This window comes from Bos indicus, chromosome 14 (genome assembly GCF_029378745.1).
Source record: "Bos indicus isolate NIAB-ARS_2022 breed Sahiwal x Tharparkar chromosome 14, NIAB-ARS_B.indTharparkar_mat_pri_1.0, whole genome shotgun sequence".
In the NCBI taxonomy this organism is placed as follows: Eukaryota; Metazoa; Chordata; class Mammalia; order Artiodactyla; family Bovidae; genus Bos; species Bos indicus.
In genome coordinates, this window is record NC_091773.1 from 32,249,619 (window position 1) to 32,270,672 (window position 21,054).

The 21,054-nt window shown below is 39.8% G+C and overlaps 1 long non-coding RNA gene across 1 annotated transcript in view; it reads left to right on the forward strand.

Annotated features, from left to right (window-relative positions):
- Positions 1-12,612: 12,612 nt before the first annotated feature.
- The window catches only part of LOC139186807 (uncharacterized), a 31,248-nt gene continuing 22,806 nt past the window's right edge, over positions 12,613-21,054 (forward strand). Inside the window, exon 1 of the long non-coding RNA XR_011570414.1 lies at positions 12,613-12,739. This is a non-coding gene — a long non-coding RNA (uncharacterized lncRNA). The remainder of the gene's footprint in view (positions 12,740-21,054) is intronic.

Genomic DNA, 21,054 nt, shown 5'->3' on the forward strand with positions numbered 1-21,054 from the left:
AGTCCAAATGAAATAATTAGAAATTTGAAACAAGTGATTGGAATTAATGAGTTTTCACTGTGCTTAGCATAATTCAAGAATATTGAGCCAGAGGAGTGCTTTGCTTACTTATACATTAGACGGTGAATTAGACTCTTCCAGATTGGCTAAGGAAATAGGAGGGGAAAGAGCAGAAACAGCCCTCACCAGGCCATCTAGGGGTCATTTGATGACCCAGGATCATTTGATGAATGTGAGGTCATCTGATTACCACTCACACATCCAGATTCTGACAACAGCTCTGTGATTGAACAATTTCGAGCATTTGCTCCTGGGCCCAAGGTTCCTCCTACAGCTGCTGCTAGTTTTTGTCTTGTCCTGACTCCTTTCCTCCACTACTCTCTTTGCCGGATCTGTCAGGCTTTTGCCTAGACTAGCAAGGGCTGATGCTCTCTCAGATCACAAATTCAAACCAAACTCAAATGCAAAGGATCCGGTTGTTTCAGATGGTCATTCTACTTCCTGCTGGGTGGAGATATTGTACTTGCCCATCTCCTAGGACCCTGACCACCCTATAAATTAGCTCAGGTAAGTACTTTCTTCTTGGGTGAAAATGACAAGAAGGCATGGTCCATCTTCTTAGAGGATCTGTGGACACAGAATGAACTCAAATCACACCCCTGGGAGCACCTCCCTGATTCAGCAGAGGCAGAAACTGAAGCCTCAGGTTACCCCTCTGTTCTACCAATAAATAAGAACCTGAACAAACTGAAAACCAACAACTATTCTTAGATCCATAAGAGGATTAATTTCATAGGGCAAACTGCTTTCTCCTACCCTCCAAATTCAAGAGACAGATGCTGTGAAAAACACAGTTTGAAGAGAAACAACAAGCAACAGAGTTAGAAATGGCAGGGATGCTGGGATTATCAGACAGGTAATTTACAACAAATATGTGTAATAAGTGAAGGGCACTAGTGGATAAAGTAGACAGCATGCAAGAATAGATGGATGATGCAAGCTAAGAGATGGAAATTCTAAGAAAAGAACTGAAAAGAAATGCCGTTGATATAAACACTAACAGAAATGAAAATTGCCTCTGGTGAGCCTACTTAGTAGAATGGACATGCTGAAGACTCTCTGGACTTGAGAATATAACAAGAGAAACCTCCAAAAGTGAAAAAGTAAAAAGCAAATATTGCAGAAAACAGGACAGAATATCCAGGAACTGTGGGACAACTACAAAAGGTATGATATATATTTAATAGGATTACTAGAAGGAGAAGAAAATGAGGAAAAGAAGAAATATTTGAAGCAATGGGAATTTCCCCAAATTAACTGCATTATGCATATGACAGTGCCTGGCACATAATAGTGCTCAAAAAATAGTGTTTTTTCTCTTTATCCTGTGAGGGCGTTGTTAAAAAAAACTACAGGGAAGTTTTAGAAGAGGCAGAGACCACTAGGCAGAGCTGAGGATCAGAGATATTTTGTGGATGAGGCTGATTTGAGCCAAGAACTGAAAAGTAGTTTCACTGGTTCATTCTATAGATGCTCAATATCAATTATGTGGCTCAGCTGGTAAAGAATCCACCTGCAAGGAGGAATACCTGGGTCTGATCCCTGGGTTGGGAAGATCCCCTGGAGAAGGGAAAGGCTACCCACTCCAGTATCTGGCCTGGAGAATTCCATGGACTGCATAGTCTATGGGGTCTCAAAGAGTCGGACATGACTGAGCAACTTTCACATCACACACACAAAAAAATACAAATGAACTTCTTTATAAAACAGAAATAGACCTGTAGACATAGAACACAAGCTCATGGTTACCAAAGAGAAAAGGGGGGACGTGAATTAGGAATTTGAGATTAACATATACACACTCCAGAAAAACATCTACTTCTGCTTTATTGACTACAACAAAGCCTTTGACTGTGTGGATCATAACAAACTGTAGAAAATTTCTCAAAGAGATGGAAATACCAGACCACCTTACCTGCCTCCTGAGAAATCGGTATGCAGGTCAAGAAGCAACAGTTAGAACTGGACATGGAACAACAGACTGGTCCCAAGTTGGAAAAGGAGTACGTCAGGCTGTATATTGTCATCCTGCTTATTTAACTTCTACACAGAGTTCAGTTCAGTTCTGCTCAGTCGCTCAGTCATGTCTGACTCTCTGCGACCCCATGAACCACAGCACGCCAGGCCTCCCTGTCCATCACCAACTCCCGGAGTTTGCCCAAACTCATGTTCATTGAGTCGGTGATGCCATCTAACTATCTCATCCTCTGTCATCCCCTTCTTCTGGCTTCAATCTTTCCCAACATCAGGGTCTTTTCAAATGAGTCAGCTCTTCACATCAGGTGGCCAAAGTATTGCAGTTTCAGCTTCAAAATCAGTCCTTCCAATGAACACCCAGGACTGATCTCCTTTAGTATGGACTGGTTGGATCTCCTTGCAGTCCAAGGGACTCTCAAGAGTCTTCTCCAACATCACAGTTCAAAAGCATCAATTCTTCGGTGCTCAGCTTTCTTTATAGTCCAACTCTCACATCCATACATGACCACAGGAAAAACCATAGCCTTGACTAGATAGACCTTTGTTGACAAAGTAATGTCTCTGCTTTTGAATATGCTGTCTAGGTTGGTCATAACTTTCCTTCTAAGGAGTAAGCGTTCTTTAATTTCATGGCTGCAATCACCATCTGCAGTGATTTTGGAGCCCAGAAAAATAAAGTCAGCCACTGTTTCCACTGTTTCCCCATCTATTTCCCATGAAGTGATGGGACCAGATCTTAGTTTTCTGAATGCTGAGCTTTAAGCCAACTTTTTCACTCTCCTCTTTCACTTTCATCAAGAGGTTCTTTAGTTCTTCTTCACTTTCTGCCATAAGAGTGGTGTCATCTGCATATGTGAGGTTATTGATATTTCTCCCAGCAACCTTGTTTCCGGCTTGTGCTTCCTCCAGCCCAGCGTTTCTCATAATGTACTCTGCATATAAGTTAAATAAGCAGGGTGACAATATACAGCCTTGATGTACTCCTTTTCCTATTTGGAACCAGTCTGTTGTTCCACATCCAGTTCTAACTGTTGCTTCCTGACCTGCATACAGGTTTCCCAAGAGGCAGGTCAGGTGGTCTGGTATTCCCATATCTTTCAGAATTTTCCACAATTTATTGTGATCCACACAGTCAAAGGATTTGGCATAGTCAATAAAGCAGAAATGGATGTTTTTCTGGAGCTCTCTTGCTTTTTTGATGATCCAGCCACTCCAGTACTCTTGCCTGGAAAATCCCATGGATGGAGGAGCCTGGTAGGCTGCAGTCCATGGGGTCACGAAGAGTCAGACACGACTGATAGACTTCACTTTCACTTTTCACTTTCATGCATTGGAGAAGGAAATGGCAACCCACTCCAGTGTTCTTTCCTGGAGAATCCCAGGGATGGGAGGGCCTGGTGGGCTGCCGTCTATGGGGTCGCACAGAGTCAGACACGACTGAAGCGACTTAGCAGCAGCAGCAGCAAATGTTGGCAATTTGATCTCTGGTTTCTCTGCCTTTTCTAAAACCAGCTTGAACATCTGGGAGTTCATGGTTCAGGTATTGCTGAAGCCTGGCTTGGAGAATTTTGAGCGTTACTTTACTAGTGTGTGAGATGAGTGCAATTGTGTGATAATTTGAGCATTCTTTGGTATTGCCTTTCTTGGGGATTGGAATGAAAACTGACCTTTTTCAGTACTGTGGCCACTGCTGAGTTTTCCAAATTTGCTGACATAGTCAGAGTACATCATGCAAAATGCTGGGCTGGATGAAGCAGAAGCTAGAATCAAGATTGCCAGGAGAAATACCAATAACCCCAGATATGCAGATGACACCACCCTTATGGCAGAAAGGGAAGAAGAACTAAAGAGCCTCTTGAGGAAAGTGAAAGAGAAGAGTGAAAAAATTGGCTTAAAACTCAACATTCAGAAAACTAAGATCATGGAATCCAGTTTCATCACTTCATGGCATATAGATGGGGAAAAAATGGAAACAGTAACAGACTTTAGTTTTTGGGCTCCAAAATCATTGCAGATGATTACTGCAGCCATTAAATTAAAAGATGTTTGCTTTACTTTGCAGAGACATTACTTTGCCAACAAAGGTCCATCTAGTCAAAGCTATGGTTTTTCCAGTATTCATGTACAGATATGAGAGTTGGACCACAAATAAGGCTGAGTGCCAAAGAATTGATGTTTTTGAACTGTGATGTTGGAGAAGACTCTTGAGAGTCCCTTGGACCGCAAGGAGATCCAGCCAGTAAATCTCAAAGGAAATCAGTCCTGAATATTCATTGGAAGGCCTGATGTTGAAGCTGAAACTGCAATACTTTGGCCACCTGACTCATTGGAAAATACCTTGATTCTGGGAAAGATTGAAGACAGGAGGAGAAGGGGATGATAGAGGATGAGATGGTTGGATGGCATCACCAACTCAATGGACATGAGTTTGAATAAGCTCTGCGAGTAGGTGATGGACAGGGAGGCCTGGCGTGCTGCAGTCCATGGGGTCACAAACAGTAGGACATGACTGAGTGACTGAACTAACATATAAAATAATGAGCAGGACCTACTGTATAGCACAGGAAACCATATTTACTATTTTGTGAAAATCTATAAGGGAAAACAATCTAATAAACACATACACACACACACACACACACATGGTAGCTCAGATGGTAAAGAATCTGCCTGCAATGTAGGAGACATCTGGATTCGATTCCTGGATTGGGAAGATCCCCTGGAGAGGGGAATGGCAACTCACTTCAGTATTCTTGCCTGGAGAATCCCATGGACAGAGGAGTCTGACAGGCTACAGTCCAAGGGGTCACAAAGTGTCAGACACAACTGAGTGACTTTCACTCACTCACTCACTCACTCATATATTGGGAATGAGACATATTTGTGACCAAAAACAAACACAAAAGTTTATAATCTAGTGAGGCAAACAAATTTCCATCAAATAATCTTATAAGTAAACATACATTTACATGACAGGCAACCTAAATGCCCAGAAGGAAAACAGTGAAATAAATTTTTTTTTTAGTGTATATTATGTAGCCACTGAAATTGTTTCAAATAATTATAAAATGTTTACAAGAACACTGGATATTTTAAAAATCAGGACATCAAAGTATAGAGTATAATCTCTTATTTTATAAAAACAAATACGTGTTTGCCTAGGCAAATTAACTATATACCACATGGAACAGCTGTTATCCCTGGTGATGAGATTTTGAAGCACAGGGAATGTTCTCATTAAAAAGCAATGTTTTTGCCAGTAGGCAAGTAGATTTGCTTTTCCATTGTTGGAATTCACAATTAGCACCTTTGCATGCTTTACGTGAGGATCTAAGGTTTTAGCACGTATTCTCTCCCTTGCTTTTGGTTGTTTCTTTTTAGTTTTGATGCACTGGGGAGTAAGGAGAAGGTCCTTGAGAGAATAAACTTCTGAATTTCAAATAAGACATTTTTCTAGGGGTCTTATCTATGTAATAATGTATTGATAGAGTATTACCTTGCTTTTAGTTTGAGAGAACCAAAAAGTGCTTGATTTTGCCCTTGGAAGAAACCCAGCTGTAAGAAGATTGCATCTTGGTGATTTTTTTTTTTTACCTGGATGGATGTGACAATATTACTACTATTCCCCAATATGTGGTTCTACCCTCTTCTGGGGTACACACAGAGGGACTGTGCTTTCCTGACTGCTTGTAGTTAGGGGTACCCATGGGACCAATTCTGGCCAATGAGGATGAGCTTTTCCAATTGAGATTTTACAAAATGCCAATAACAGACCCACCAGCTCTGTCTTCCCTGTGAGACAAATGCAGAAATATATGCTGACATGGTGACTTCTGCAACTTGGGTCCCTGAGTGGGAAGAATAGGGGGAAGAGATGCAGAGTTTGGGATCAACATATACACACTGCTATATTTAAAATGGGGCTTCCTTGGTAGCTTAGATGGTAAAGAATCTGCCTGCAAAGTGGGAGAGCTGGGTTCAACCCCTGGGTCAGGAAGATATCCCAGAGAAGGGAATGGCTATCCACTCCAGTATTCTTGCCTAGAGAACCCCATGGACAGAGGAGACTGGCAGACTACAGTCCATGGGGTCGCAAAGAGTCAGACACGACTGAGCGACTAACACTTCACTTCACATTTAAAATGGATAACCAACAAGGACCTGCTGTAGAGCACAGGGATCCCTGCTCAATATCATGTGGCAGCCTGGATGGGAGAGGAGTTTGGGGGAGATTGGATATATGTGTATGTATGGTTGAGTCACTTTGCTGTCCACCTGAAATGATCACAACATTGTTAATCAACTATACTCCAATATAAAATAAAAAGTTTTAAAAATGCCAATAGGAGACCAGCTCTGCACTTCCTCTTGAGGCTAACTCAGAAATACATGCTGACATGGAGACTCCTTCAACTTGGGTCCCTGAGTAACCACTGAGGTTACCACCCGCCAACCCCTCTCCCAACCCCCACCCACTATCACCCCAGACCCACACTGAACATGTAGCATAAGTAAAAGATAAACTGCTGTTTAAGCCACTGAAATCAGGAGTGTTTGAAAGGACCACAGCTGGCCTGTCCCAAATGACAGAGAGAGCAGCTTTGGCTCCTGAGTAGCACCAGCTTCTCCAAAGATCAAAAGAGCCTCCTAGTATCCAAGTTCTCAACATGACACATCTTGCTGCTGCCACTTTTGATGGACAGTGGAACTTTTTTTTAGAACAGAAAGACCGCATTGTAGGCGGATCCCACCAAATGCCTGGAGAATGAGTTCCTTCTGTGGTTTCTGAAGGCTATGTGTTTTTAGTGCCAAGCACCCGGCTGACAAATGAAAAATTCAATCAAAGGTCCGTGTGTTCGCAAATAGTTATCTGGATGCTTGCTGTCAGGCAAAATATCTGGTCAACTGCTAGAAATGGAAAGTTTTTTGTTGGATAGTTAGCATTGTCCATAAATAGGCCTAAAGTCAATGATTCGGTCTGTGTTTGGGCACAGAAATCCTCTGTTTGGTGAAGTGTACCGGAGATGGACTTATGCAGAAGTAGACTAGAGGCTTTGTTAAAGACTTTATAGTGAAGAAGAACCCTCCATGCCCCCACCAGAGATACCCCTCCAAAGTCCACTGTTAGTAAGAGACCACGTTTTCTAAATACAAATTTCCTCTTTTATTTATTTATTTGTATCTATTTTTCTCTAGTTCCAGCGAGCAGGGGCTACTCTAGTTGCGGTGTGCAGGTCTCTCATTGCGGTGGCTCCTCTTGTGTGGAGGGCAGGCTCAGTGGTTGCTGCATGTGAGCTCAGCAGTTTCAGTTCCCAGGATCTAGATCACAGGCTCAATATTTGTGGCAGCCTAGTCCCTCCTGGACCAGGGATTGAACCTCTGTCTCCTGCATTGGCAAGTGGATTCCTTACCACTGAGCCACCAGGGAAGAGCTCAAATTTCCTCTTTTAAAATGCAAATACAGTTGAAGTGATCAAAGCACTTGGTCATATTTATACTCGAAAGGCACTTGGTCATATATATACTTGAAAATAACTGAAGAATTAATGTTTAGATGTTTGGTTAAGATGGAGCAGGCTGTGAACAAGGAAATGGGTTAATCAGAGAGGAATAGGAAGAGGGAAGAGAAAAGTTTTAGGGATGGAAAATAGCTCCTTAAATTAAGTGACAAAGATCTCCTGAAGTCTTTTCTTCTTCATGCAAATGAAAACTTACTTTTTGCTCCTAAAGTGGGATTTTAATAAAATGAATGCACAAATGGATTCTGGAATTAGTGAGACACACTGTAGTGAGAAGAGAGTATTTCTCCTGATCGAAGACTCAGTAGGTAAGCTATGAAGAAGAAAGTTGATAACATTAATTTTGAAAAAAAGCATTGATTTTCACAGGTTTACTTGGGCCAGTTATTCATATTAAATAATATTTTGGTGCTCACCGATGATTTCCACTTTTCAATGCTGACAGACAGTACAGAAAGACAGGGGCTATAATCTCAGCTACAGATCTTCCCTCCAAATCAAGGAGTCCTGGTCTACTTCATAACTGTCAGTATTGTGCAGGCCTGATGTCAACTACTTTCATTCTGGAAAATGTTGCTGTTTTGCTGGTTCATTGCTGTTGGCCTAACCATCAGTTCAGTTCAGTTCAGTCACTCAGTCGTGGCCTCACAATAGAATCACAGAATACTTCAAGGTCATGTGCAGTGTCCTCTGGAACCAAGTGGAGGAAATACCATTTCCTGCTAGAATCAGTGGAGCTTCTGGAACAAAAGGTCACTATTGGCTACAAACTCTTGGGTGGCTCTGGACTTCGCTGAGGGAACAGGGCCAGGCAGACATGGGTGTGGAGCAGGAACTGGTCTGCCACTAATTTACTTGGCCTCATGCTGATGAAAAATGATGACTTACGTGTCACAGATTTTTATCTAATGGGAGCATAAGGGGTTTTAAATCCCCATCTTCCCATCAACCACTGTGCAGTTCACTGAAACTTAAAACACAAGCATTGTTCCTATTTTTTCTATTGTCCCTTAGGAGGGGTATTTAATTGAAAATATGTAGAAATGTTTGGATAAAGATAACATTTTAACTCACTTGATTATAATCAGATTCCTGCATCTAACCCTTCTTCCTGTTCACAATGATGGTTTTACATTGAATCTCTCAATGTGGTTAGTCCAATCTCAACGAATAAGTATTATTAAAACTCTAGGAGACCCATTCCTCCTCCTCCTTCGCTCCCTCTTTTTTTCCTTGTAAGCAAACCACTGCTGCCTATAGAGGTAAGCTGCTAATAAGCATGTTACTATAATCAGCATTTTTTGTAGCCAATGGCGTCATCAATCTCTCTAAGTAATGAATGTCTTGATTACTTCTGGTCTCCAAACTTAGTGGTGCTGTCACCTATATGCATCACTTGACTTTCTGCTTCTGTTGAGAGAGACAGCCTTACATGGGCTTCTTGAGTTCCTATATGTCTTGCTGGGTGTGGAGACTGCAGGGCCCATTTTTCACATTTGTTTATGCAGCTGGTAGCCTGTGAGATGAGGTAGGGTATCCCCCTTGGACAAACAGACTAGCTTGCTTCTTGCTGGAAAAGCAGTGTATTTCCCAAGGTCTACTGATGCTTGCTCTGCCGTGAATAATGAAGTCCTTTGTTTCTGTCCCAGGATCTCGTATCTTCTAAGCATCCACAAAACTTTGTAGATTATAAGTGAGATACAATGAAACTCAAACTTGACAATCTAGAAAATGGGATTGCTTTGTATCTTCCTCCCAAATAGAAAGGCCCTAGAGATCAAGAATGAGTACTCTGAGTTCTCTTGGCAAGCTTATAATGAACATTCAGTAAGTGTTCACTGGTCATGAGGATATCAGTTTATACCATGAAAAGCTGAAGTGTTGATAGCAAGATAATGAGGACATCACTGTGATAACTTGTAACACCATCGTAGAACCCCACTCCTTGCTCACCTCTTTCTCACTCTAGCTTGTGAAGCAGACAATGCCACATTATGGAGAGTGCTTTCTGTAAGAAACAGACATGAAGAATTAGACTATAATGAGGAGATGCTAAGAATATGGCGAACATTATAACTCTACCCTTCTGTCTCCACCCTAGTGACAAATAACTTTAGGCAGAACAGTCATCTGTCATGAAGAGGAAAAGCTCACTTCAGGGAAAAAAAAAAAAAAAACAGAGCTGCTATTTTTTTTTAATGTGGATTGCTTTAATTTTTTAATTAGAGTATGTTGACTTACAATATTGTATTAGTTGCAACACAAATATTAGTGTACAACACAGTAATTTGATATTTTTATAGATTATAGTTTATGCAAAGTTACTATAAAATATTGACTATATCCTTTGTGCTATATATTACATCCTTGTAACTTATTTATTTTATACCTAGTAGTTTTTACCTCTGAATCCCCTTTACCTATTTTTCATCTCCATTACCCCTCTTCCCTCTGGTAACCAGTAGCTTGTTCTGTAGCTTGTTCTTTGTAGATGTGATTCTGTTTCTGTTTTGTAATATTTGTGCATTTATTTTATATTTTAGATTCCATATGTAAGTGAAACATACAGTACTTGTCTTTCCCTGTCTGATTTATTTTGCTTTGCATAATACCCTCTCAATGTCACAAACAGCAACATTTCATTCTTTTTTATGACTGAGTAAAATATGATTTAAGACCACACACACATATAGATAGATAGGTACATGCATACATATTTGGGCTTCCCTGGTGGCTCAGTGGAGGAGACATGGGTTTGATCCTTGGTCTGGAAAGATCTCCTGGAGAAGGGAATGGCTACCCACTCTAGTATTCTTGCCTGGGGAACCCCATAGACAGAGGAGCTTGGCATACTTCAGTCCATGGGGTTGCAAAGACTCAGATAGAACTTAGCAACGGAACAACAACAACGATATACATATATATGTATATTTGGAATTAGAGGGTATTACCTAAGTGAAATGAGTCATATTAGAGAAAGACAAACACCATATGATTTCACTTATATGGGGAACCTAACAAACAAAACAAGTAATAAAACTAACAAAGCAAACCGTCATAGATACAGAGAACCAACAGGTAGTTTGCCAGAGGGGAGGGGAGTGGTAGGAGGAGTGAAATCGGTAAGGAAAGTAAGCAGTACAAACGTCCAGTTCAGAAACAAAGGATTGCAGGGATGAGGTGAAGTAGGGAACGTGGTCAGTAGTAATGTAATATCTTTGTGTGATGGACAGCAACCCGACTTATTGTGGTGATCACTTTTTAATGTATAGAAATAGCAAATCACTATGGTTGTACACCAGGAACCACCATAGTGTTGCAGGTTAGTTATATTTCAAAGCAAATAAGCAAACAAAGTCATGTAAAACTAGATCATTTTTTGTGGTTGCCAGAGGCAGGTGGTAGGGGCGAGGGGTAATTAGTTGAAAGTGGTTAAAAGGTACAACCTTCCAGTTAGAAGATAAATAAGTACTAGGGAAGTATTGCATGATTAATGCAATTAACATTACTGTATATTAACATTATATATGAAAGTTGTTAGGAGAGTAAATCTTGAGTCCTCGTTATATTAAAAATATTTTATCTTTTATCTTGTACTTATGTGAAATGAGTGTTTACTAAACTTACTGTGGTAATTATTTTATGATGTATATAAGTCAAATCATTATGTTATACACATTAAACTTACATACTTTCTATGTCAATTATATCTCAATAAAACTGTAAGAAAAACAGAAAAATGATTGAAGACCAGTCAGTTGAGTCTTTAAATTTGAAAAGTTAACTACTTTCTGTCAGCACAGAGCCAGATCTCATCTTTTTGACTTTTTTCTGAACTTTCTTCCAAAGGGAACACACAGCTCTACATTCCATTCTCCATATCAGTGTGTTGCACCATTTTCTACCTTATCTCAACATGATCCCCCTCTTACTGAACTTATTATGATCTATCAGAATGATTTACGTTTTCATGGGGAGAAATCACCTTTTACTCCCCTGGGATTCACACGACTTTCCTCTGTCTTCACAGGTCTTCTTCTATAGGCATGAGCAATTTAGAGATTTAATGCCTGGACAGCTTTGAAGTGAGAGCCCTCCTTTCATCTTGACAACAATAAAACTATGATGTGAAGAGAGAGATTTCTGGCCATATCCAATTTTTTGCTAGTCTTCAGTCCTCCTTTTACTCTTGCTTGCATTTCTGTGTTCTAAAATTGCAGTGGAGATTCAGAAGCAGATCAGTGAATTTATCTGCATACAACAGTGTCTCAAACAGTCATTTTATGGCTTTGTGAAAGCATCATCTGAAAACATGGTTGTTCTTTTAAAATATCATGACACAAGCTTGTGCAAATGCATTCAACTGTATTTAGCTGCTGTAGAATAATTTAAATTGTCTAATCTTCCAAATTAGAAGAGTAGTAAAGTTGGTGAGAACTAGCCACAAGGTGAGGCGTGGTGATGATAGTATTTACCGGTGTCTTATCTATTTCTAAAAAATGTAATCGTTCTCTGTTGGTTGTATAAAATTTTATAAGACATAATTGAACTCATTTTAAAGTCATTATAATAAAATTCTATATTCTTAGGGTGATTCGTGATATTTCTTGTTAGAAGTTAGGCATCTCCCCATGCCCTGTGGGAGGGAGGCTCAGTCAATATTTCTGAGGTTCCTCTCTGGCCCATATATCTGTATAAACAGTACCCTGTTAAAGTACTTGCCTACCAATCCTGGAGACTTGTGTTCAGTCCCTGGTTTGGGAAGATCCCCTACAGGAGGGAAAGGGAACCCACTCCAGTATTCTTGCCTGGGAAATCCATGGGCAGGGGAGCCTGATGGGCTACAATCCATGGAGTCACAAAGAGTCAGACATGACTTAGCGACTGAACAATGTAGGCATTTACTGCATTGTTTTTCATCATGAGGATCCATGAAACTTTCCGTGGGTCCTGTAACTTTCATGAGTAGTCAGGTAAGAAACATAATATTCCTCCTTTGGCTTTCAGATCCCCTAAATATAGAACTTTATCTTTCTCTCTTGCTAGAAATCATCCTGGAAGTCAGCAAAATTTCCTTTCTCTGGAACCTTCCCTGATCTGAAATCTCCCAATTTCCTTCCTCTGTTCAGCTTGAAGCATTTTATCAAGCGTGGGGAAATGGTGTATTGTGGATGACAGGGAAGGTAAGTTTTATTTAGTTGAAACTTCCATTTTTTGTCTTTTACATCTGAATCTAGTCTTTTGTCCAAAAGCTAGAATTATTGTTGACTTTCTTCTCTGTTTCTTTTATTTCTCTCCCAAGTTCAGAGCAATCAGTGATGCACCACTACATAGAGATAAATTTGTGTATTGGGGGTCCCTATAATAATCTACATGTTGCCTTGCATGTTTCAAGATATAATCTTCAAAACTAGGTTAACTCACACATTATGCAAAAAACACAAATGGATAAACAACATAAATATAAGAGCTAAAACCATAAAATTCTTGGAAGAAAACATAGTTGTAAATCTTCATGATCTTAGATTTTGGCAATGGATTCTTAAATCTGACACCAAAAGCATAAACAATAAAAGGAAAATATAGATAAATTGAACTTACTCAAAATTAAGAACTTCTGTTCATCAACAGCATTATCCAAAAAAAGTGAAAAAGCAACCTACAAAATGGGAGAAAATACTTGTAAATCATTTTTTTTCTGATAAGGGTTTAGTATACAAAGTTTGTAAGAACTTCCAAAACTCAACACTAAAAGACAAACAACCCAATTAAAAAATGGGCCAAGACTTGAATAGCTGTTTCTCCAAAGAGTATGTAAAAACGAGCAACAAATACATGAAAAGAGACTCAGCATCCCCAGTCATCAGGGAAGTGAAAATCAAAACTGTAATGAGAAAAACTGTAATGAGACACTGCTTCACACTTGCAGGATGGCTCTCGTTTTTTGAAATGGAAAATAGTAAGTGTCAATGAGCATGTAGGAAATTACACCCTCATCCTTTGCTGGTGGGAATGTAAAATGGTGTAGCTCCTGTGGAAAGTGTTTCTGGTTCCTCCAAAAGACAAATATAGAATTATCGTAAGACTCAAAAATTATAGTCCTAGGCATATATATACCCTACATCACTGAAAACAGGGGCTCAAACAGATAGTTGTACTGTGATGTACATTGGAACATTAACTACAGTAGCTGAGAGATGGAAAGAATCCAAGTGTCTATCAGCAGACAGATGGATGAACAAAATGTGATATATATGTATATGTACATATGTATATGATATGTATATGATGGAATATTATTAGGCTATAAAAAGGAATAAAGTTCTGATATATGATACAATGTGGATGACCTTAAAATATTATGCCTAGTGAAATAAAGCAGACACAAAAGGACAACTATTGTATGACTCTCAGTTCAGTTCAGGTGCTCAGTCGTGTCTGACTCTTTGCAACCTCATGAACCACAGCACGCCAGGTCTCCCAGTCCATCACCAACTCCCAGAGTCCACCCAAACCCATGTCCATTGTGTCAGTGATGCCATCCAACCATCTCATCCTCTGTCATCCCCTTCTCTTCCTGCCCTCAATCTTCCTCAGCATCAGGGTCTTTTCCAATGAGTCAGCTGTCCACATTGGGTGGCCATAGTATTGGAGTTTCAGCTTCAACATCAGTCCTTCCAACGAACACCCAGGATTGATCTCCTTTAGGATGGACTGGTTGGATCTCCTTGCAGTTCAAGGGACTCTCAAGAGTCTTCTCCAACACCACAGTTCAAAAGCATCAATTCTTCAGCACTCAGCTTTCTGATACTATGCTTAGTGAAATATTATGCTTAGCAAAATATTATGCTTAGTGAAATAAAGCAGATACAAAAGGACAACTATTGTATGATGCTACTTATATGAAAGATCTAGAATAGGAAAATTCATAGACAGAAAAAGGAGTAGAGCTTACTAGGAGCTGGAGGGAATGGAGAATGGAGAGTTCTATTGAATGACTACAAAATCATTACTTGGTGTGGTGAAAAAGTTTTGGAAATAGGTAGTGGTGATGGTTGCACACCATTGTGAAGATAATGGATACCACTGAAATGTATGCTTAGAAATAGATAAAATGGCAGCAACTAAATAATACAGGTTCCCTTTGGTATCAGAGAAGGCAATGGCAACCCATTCCAGTACTCTTGCCTGGAAAATCCCATGGACAGGGGAGCCTGGTAGGCTGCAGTCCATGGGGTCGCACAGAGTCGGTCACGACTGAAGCGACTTAGCAGCAGCAGCAGCAGTCTTTGGTATAGGATTCATTTTCCCTATACCAAATAGACTAGCAGCATTGGAAAGATGGGTTTAAACATTACTTTCAGTCTAGAAAAAAATGGATATTTCTTCCCAGGGAGGTAAGTTAGGAGTGATTCTGAAGGGTGAAATGAAAGCAGTATTGTTTCATAAGAACCATGAGAAGAAAGAAGTATGTTATCCTTTGTCCACTGGGTTTCTGTTTTTAGTAGAAAATTCTGTGAAAAAGGCCTGGATGTTCCACCTGAGCTTTGTTGTCATTGATGGTTGATTAAGACAACGCACACCAGAGAGTATTTGAGTTGGTGGAAGTTTTCCATTAACTTCATGCGAGTTTTTCTATAGGAACTTTAAAAATTCACTGTGAATTTTTTTGTATATGCTTGTCTTAGATATTAAGTCTTATCTTCTTTGTCAATATTAACAGCACATAATAGTTCTGAAGAAGCAAAAGTCTTTGGTCAACTTTTCACCCCCTTTTTGTTGTGTATGAAGTTGGTAGTGGGTCCATTAATACTTTTTAAGAATTCTTTTATTTGGACTTGGATGACCACATGGATTTGGGCTTCACTGGTGGCTCAGCAGTTAAACAATCCACCTGCAATGCAGGACTCACGGGTGCAATCCCTGGGTCAGGAAGACCCCTTGGAGGAAAGCATGGCAACCCATTCTAGTATTTTTACCTGGAGAAGCCTCTGGACTGAGGAGGAGCCTGCGGCTACAGTCCACAGGGTTGCACAGAGTTGGACATGACTGAAGCACCTGAGCATGCACGCACAGCCACTTGGATTGGGACTAAGATTTCATAACCATATAATACTTCCTTTTAGAAAAATTTGAAATCCTGGGATAAGTTCGGTTGCAATGTGTCTTGCAGTCTTAACAATTTTTGGAAAATGAAAACAATGATGAAAGTAGGGAGAAATAGTTAAAAACAGCCAATAATTAACATTTCTATCCACTTATACAACAACTGACTAAGACACTGAAAACATTTTCAGGATTGTGCCTTTTGATACTAAGAAAGCCTTGTTTGTGATTTACAGTAAATTTTTGCTGGAAATAAATTATTTGTAAGCTTCTGTCTGTATAATCATAAAAAGGCTTTATAAATAAAATGTGATTAACACTAGGGACAAAAATACATGCAGAGAAAACACAGGCACATCGCAGTCCCAGATAGTCTATTGATGTTACATCCTGTTGTAGTCTTTGAAAGGGATAGGACAGGTGCCTGAAGGAATGAGGCAGAGGAGGAAGACACACGTTAAGAGAAATTATTTATTATGTCAGAAATCAGGTGACTAGACTTCTCTGGTTGTCCAGTGGCTGAAGCTCTGTGCTCCCAATGCAGGGGACCCGAGTTTGATCCCTGGTTGGGGAAGTAGATTCCATATGCCATAACTGAGAGTTCACATGCTGGAACTAAAATCTTGCATGCCACAGCTAAGACTTGACACAGCCAAATAAATAAATAAAAATATTTGAAAAAATTAAAAAAAAAAGAAATTGATAAATAAGGAGGGCAAGCATAAAAGAAGGATGAAGAAAGAAAGATGAGTATCTCAAAACGGGGATTCTTGGCAAATCCATGTAAAATAAATGGGAGGGAGGCACTGATGTCTTTGTTGTATATTTTCAAGTGTCTAGTGTGTTGTAGATTACCTGGGTCTTTGGCTTTTCAAGACTGTTTGTTTACTCTGCCACTTCTGTAAATCCAGGAGCCTCCTCACCCTCTGGAATCTAAAGGCATTCATGTTCTTGTTGCTCTAGTTTCGGTTGCAAAACTATTGAAAATGAGTATGAGGGCTCCACTCTATTCTAAGAAGTTGAAAACACTTCAATACACAGGGATAAATAACTTTTGTAGCAAGTTAGCATTTTGTGAGCCATTTGATTTTGTTTTTTAATTGATTTTTAGTGGAGTACAGTTGTTATGAGGCTTCCTTGGTGGCTCAGTCAGTAAAGAATCCGCCTACAATGCAGGCGACCACTTGCAATATGAAGGAACCCAGATTCAGTTCCTGGGTCAGGAAGATCTGGAGAAGGAGATGGCGATCCACTCCAGTAGAGGAGCTTGGAGGCCCACTGTCTGTGGGGTTGCAAGAGTTGGACGTGATTTAGCAACTAAACCACCACCATAGTTGCTTTTCAATTTTGTGTTTCTACTGTACAGCAAAGTGAAGCAGCTGTAGATATACATGTATCCCCTCCCTTTTGGACTTCCTTACCACTCAGATCACCGGAGTGCATTAAGTAGAGTTCCCTTTGCTATAGTCGGTTCTCATGGAAGCCATTTGAACTGTTGCAGTCAAAACAACTGCTTCATCAGAAGCAAATGACCAATTTGACCACTGTTTCAAATGATCTTCTAATAAGGCTGTTAGAGGAATAGTTGTTTCATCATTGATTTCTCCACTCATTGATACAGCTACACGCTTTGTGATGTGCGATGACCTGTCTCACTTAATGAGTGCATAGTTAATGACTTTTCAACATATCTTGAAAAATTATATTGATTTTCAGGCACGGGCTCTTTCTTCCTCCAGAGTCACAAGATTTTCACCGTAAAAGACACTGAATAAACAGGCAATACGAAGTGGTATTTCAGTAATATGATTTAGGGCAAAGAAATGATTGCCAGTTCACTCAAAACAACTTTTTAGTCTGAGAACAGCATGTGGAACAAATTTAAATTGCACACTAGAAAGGGTGTACTCGAAATGTTTTCCTTTGTATACATAAGCAAAGGGATGAAAGGCAGCTTCTTCAGCTAGTGATTCACGTGGGCTCTTTTGAAGTGTTTGAAGTGTTCTCATGGTTATTTAGTCTTTATTTTGCCCTAAAGGTATGTTTCTGTGCTATAATTTCAAGTGTAGATTTGAGTACTGGGCAACCACGAGCCTTGAAATGGTTGAAAAATTGGCAAAGAGAATGGTGCGGAAAGAATATATCTTCCAAAATATATCTTTCTCACATCTTTCCTCTACCACCCACCATCCGCTATTTCTTATATTACAGTACATTTTAAATGTTAACAGTCTATTTACTTTAATCTGTTTATTATTAATTATAAGCAATTGTTTTTATTGTTCAACTGGTATTTTTCTAAGAAAATTGTTTGGGTATCTTGAGGTTTGGTCTCTGATAAAAGCATCATAATTTTTCCTATTACATTTAATGAATTTTAATTCAACCTCAGCCATGTTACTCATTTATTTGAATCTTCCTTTCCTCATAATAAATGGAGGATAATAAAATCTGCCCCTGCAGTCGATGTGAGGTTTAAAAAAAAATAAATGAAAATAAATATAATAAGCTTTATGAGGAAATAGGTTTCAAGCACTTTAGCAGCATTTATTTATATACTGGTAAATGTCATATTAATAATAAATCACTCTTACTTAGGTATTAAAGCAGTTCTTACATATATGTGATATTAAAACTTGATCCTTTGGAAAAACGTGTAATTGATTTTTTTTCTTTTCATTTAATGGCTCTTCACTTGGTGGCAGCATTTCACAAATGAGTTAAAGTCATTAAGTAGAAGAATACTTTTGGTGGAAAAAGAGAGGAGTAAATTATAGTCCCAGCCTTGAAGGAATTTTGCTGTCTTTTAGAGAATATGGATAAATTTGTACTTAAGAGTATGCCACATGTAAAACCTCAAGCAAACTATGAAGAAGCAGGACTGACTAAAAAAAAAAAAAGCATATCCGCACTTATCCACCAAAACTATCATTGTCTCTTTTAATAATTCCCTTGGAAAGTGTACACAATCATTTCTCAAAAGCTTATTCGATGAAAAAGTGAGCTGTTACGATAAAGTAAGGGAATTGGTGTCATAGAAAGGATGGGAAATGCCCTGAATATAGATATTTGGTTTCTCTGAAGGGGTGACAGTCCTCAAGGAGCATTTTCCATGATCTAGTTAAAGGAGAATATCCGCCCTTCAACACTTTCTACGTTAGACAATAACAAGATTCAGAAGAGCTGATAGCAAAGCAGCCTTTTACTGCTAAAGCCCTGTTCAGGAACTTAGGTCAAGCCCACATCCCACACTGTGGACATGTTTTGCGATAAGAAACAACCAAACACAGAAGGAAGTGATGTTGAATAATGAGTTGAGCAGACTCATCCTAGAAGATATTCTTTTCCCAGCTTAAAACTGTTTTGAGGAGGTGGTTGTGAGAGTGAGGGGTAGTTCAATGCCTTACTATTCAGCAGAAGTAAGCATCTGTAGAGGATTTTCATGGGCATTCAAGAACATTCAAAGGGAGTTCGATGGCAAAAGAACTGTTGACTGAAAAAATACATTCAGCCTAAATATTGAGAGTTATGTTTTATTCAGGGGAAATTTTTAGAACTTAAAGTCCAGGAGACAACATCTCAAGTAAGCCTGAAAGAACCACCTGGAGGAGGTGAGGCGAGGAGCCAGGTTAAAAAGAAGTTTTGCAGTAAAAGGCAAGTAGCCTGAGTATCAAAATTTTTTTTGTTAATGAAAGAAAATGAGATATCCCAAGTTAAGAAAGTTAGTGCTTTTCTATGTATGCAAGAGTGTGGGCTCACTGAAATCACTCCTTTAATACAGGTCTCAGCTATCTGGGGCTGGATTCCTGTTTTCATATCCTGAGTTTCTCAGGGCTCACCAAGGGAGTGGCTAAGGTCAGATGGCTGCTAGAGGGCAGATATTCTTCTTTCCTGAGTGCCCTTAGGATTCACCAGCTCACCTTAGAGGGGTGCAGTTGCTGATGATTGTGACATCCTTGTTCACTGCATGTTGTGTTCAGTTGCTTCAGTTCAGTTCAGTTGCTCAGTTGTGTCCAGCTCTTTGCAACCCCATGAATCGCAGCACGCCAGGCCTCCCTGTCCATCACCAACTCCCGGAGTTCACTCAGACTCACGTCCATCAAGTCAGTGATGCCATCCAGCCATCTCATCCTCTGTCGTCCCCTTCTCCTCTTGCCCTCAATCCCTCCCAGAATCAGAGTCCTTTCCAATGAGTCAACTCTTCACATGAGGTGGCCAAAGTACTGGAGTTTCAGCTTTAGTATCATTCCTTCCAAAGAAATCCCAGGGCTGATCTCCTTCAGAATGGACTGGTTGGATCTCCTTGCAGGCCAAGGGACTCTCAAGAGTCTTCTCCAACACCACAGTTCAAAAGCATCAATTCTTCAGCACTTAGCCTTCTTCACAGTCCAACTCTCACATCCATACATGACCACTGGAAAAACCATAGCCTTGACTAGACGGACCTTTGTTGGCAAAGTAATGTCTCTGCTTTTGAATATGCTATCTAGGTTGGTCATAACTTTCCTTCCAAGGAGTAAGCGTCTTTTAATTTCATGGCTGCAGTCAGCATCTGCAGTGATTTTGGAGCCCCCCAAAAATAAAGTCTGGCACTGTTTCCACTGTTTCCCCATCTATTTGCCATGAAGTGATGGGACCAGATGCCATGATCTTTATTTTCTTAATGTTGAGCTGTAAGCCAAGTTTGCTTCAGTCATGTCCAACTCTTTGCAACCCTGTAGACTGTAGCCTACCAGGCTCCTCTGTTGGATTCTCCAGGCAAGAATACTGGAGTGGATTACCATTCCCTCCTTCCCCACCCAGGGATCAAACCCATGTCTCCTGCATTAGTAGGTGGATTCTTTACCACTCTTTGTCACCCGGGAATCCATAGTAGTTTTTTTTTCTTTTAAAACTTATAGGTTTTGTTTTTTTTTAACTGGATGGACATTATGAATGGACAGTGTATTAATACTTCTAATGCTAATGGACATTGTATATTCTTACATCCTAATTTGCTGATAAGGATATTCCATATAGAAGGAACATGCCCATTAAGTAAACATTCTTAGTAATAATCAAGTATTATTACACCAGAATTGTGGCTAGTGCTTAAAACATTTTACCCCAAAAACAGATATATAGAGATTTCTTTAGCACTGTACTGGCACATCCCTCTATTTCAACAGATAATCTCAGTCTTAAGTCAATCATGGCAGGGCAACTAAGATTTTTCTATGTCCCTGCTGGGCTAGTTATTCTCTGTGTCTTTCCTGACGTGTTCTTTGCTCTTCTCCATCTTGCTCCACGCCCCAAAAAGCTGACCTGGGAAGACATTATCCAGGCTCATTTGCCGTCTGACTTTGAGTTGGGCTTGACAAATGTAGTGCAAGAGATTAGAGAGGGGGAAGAG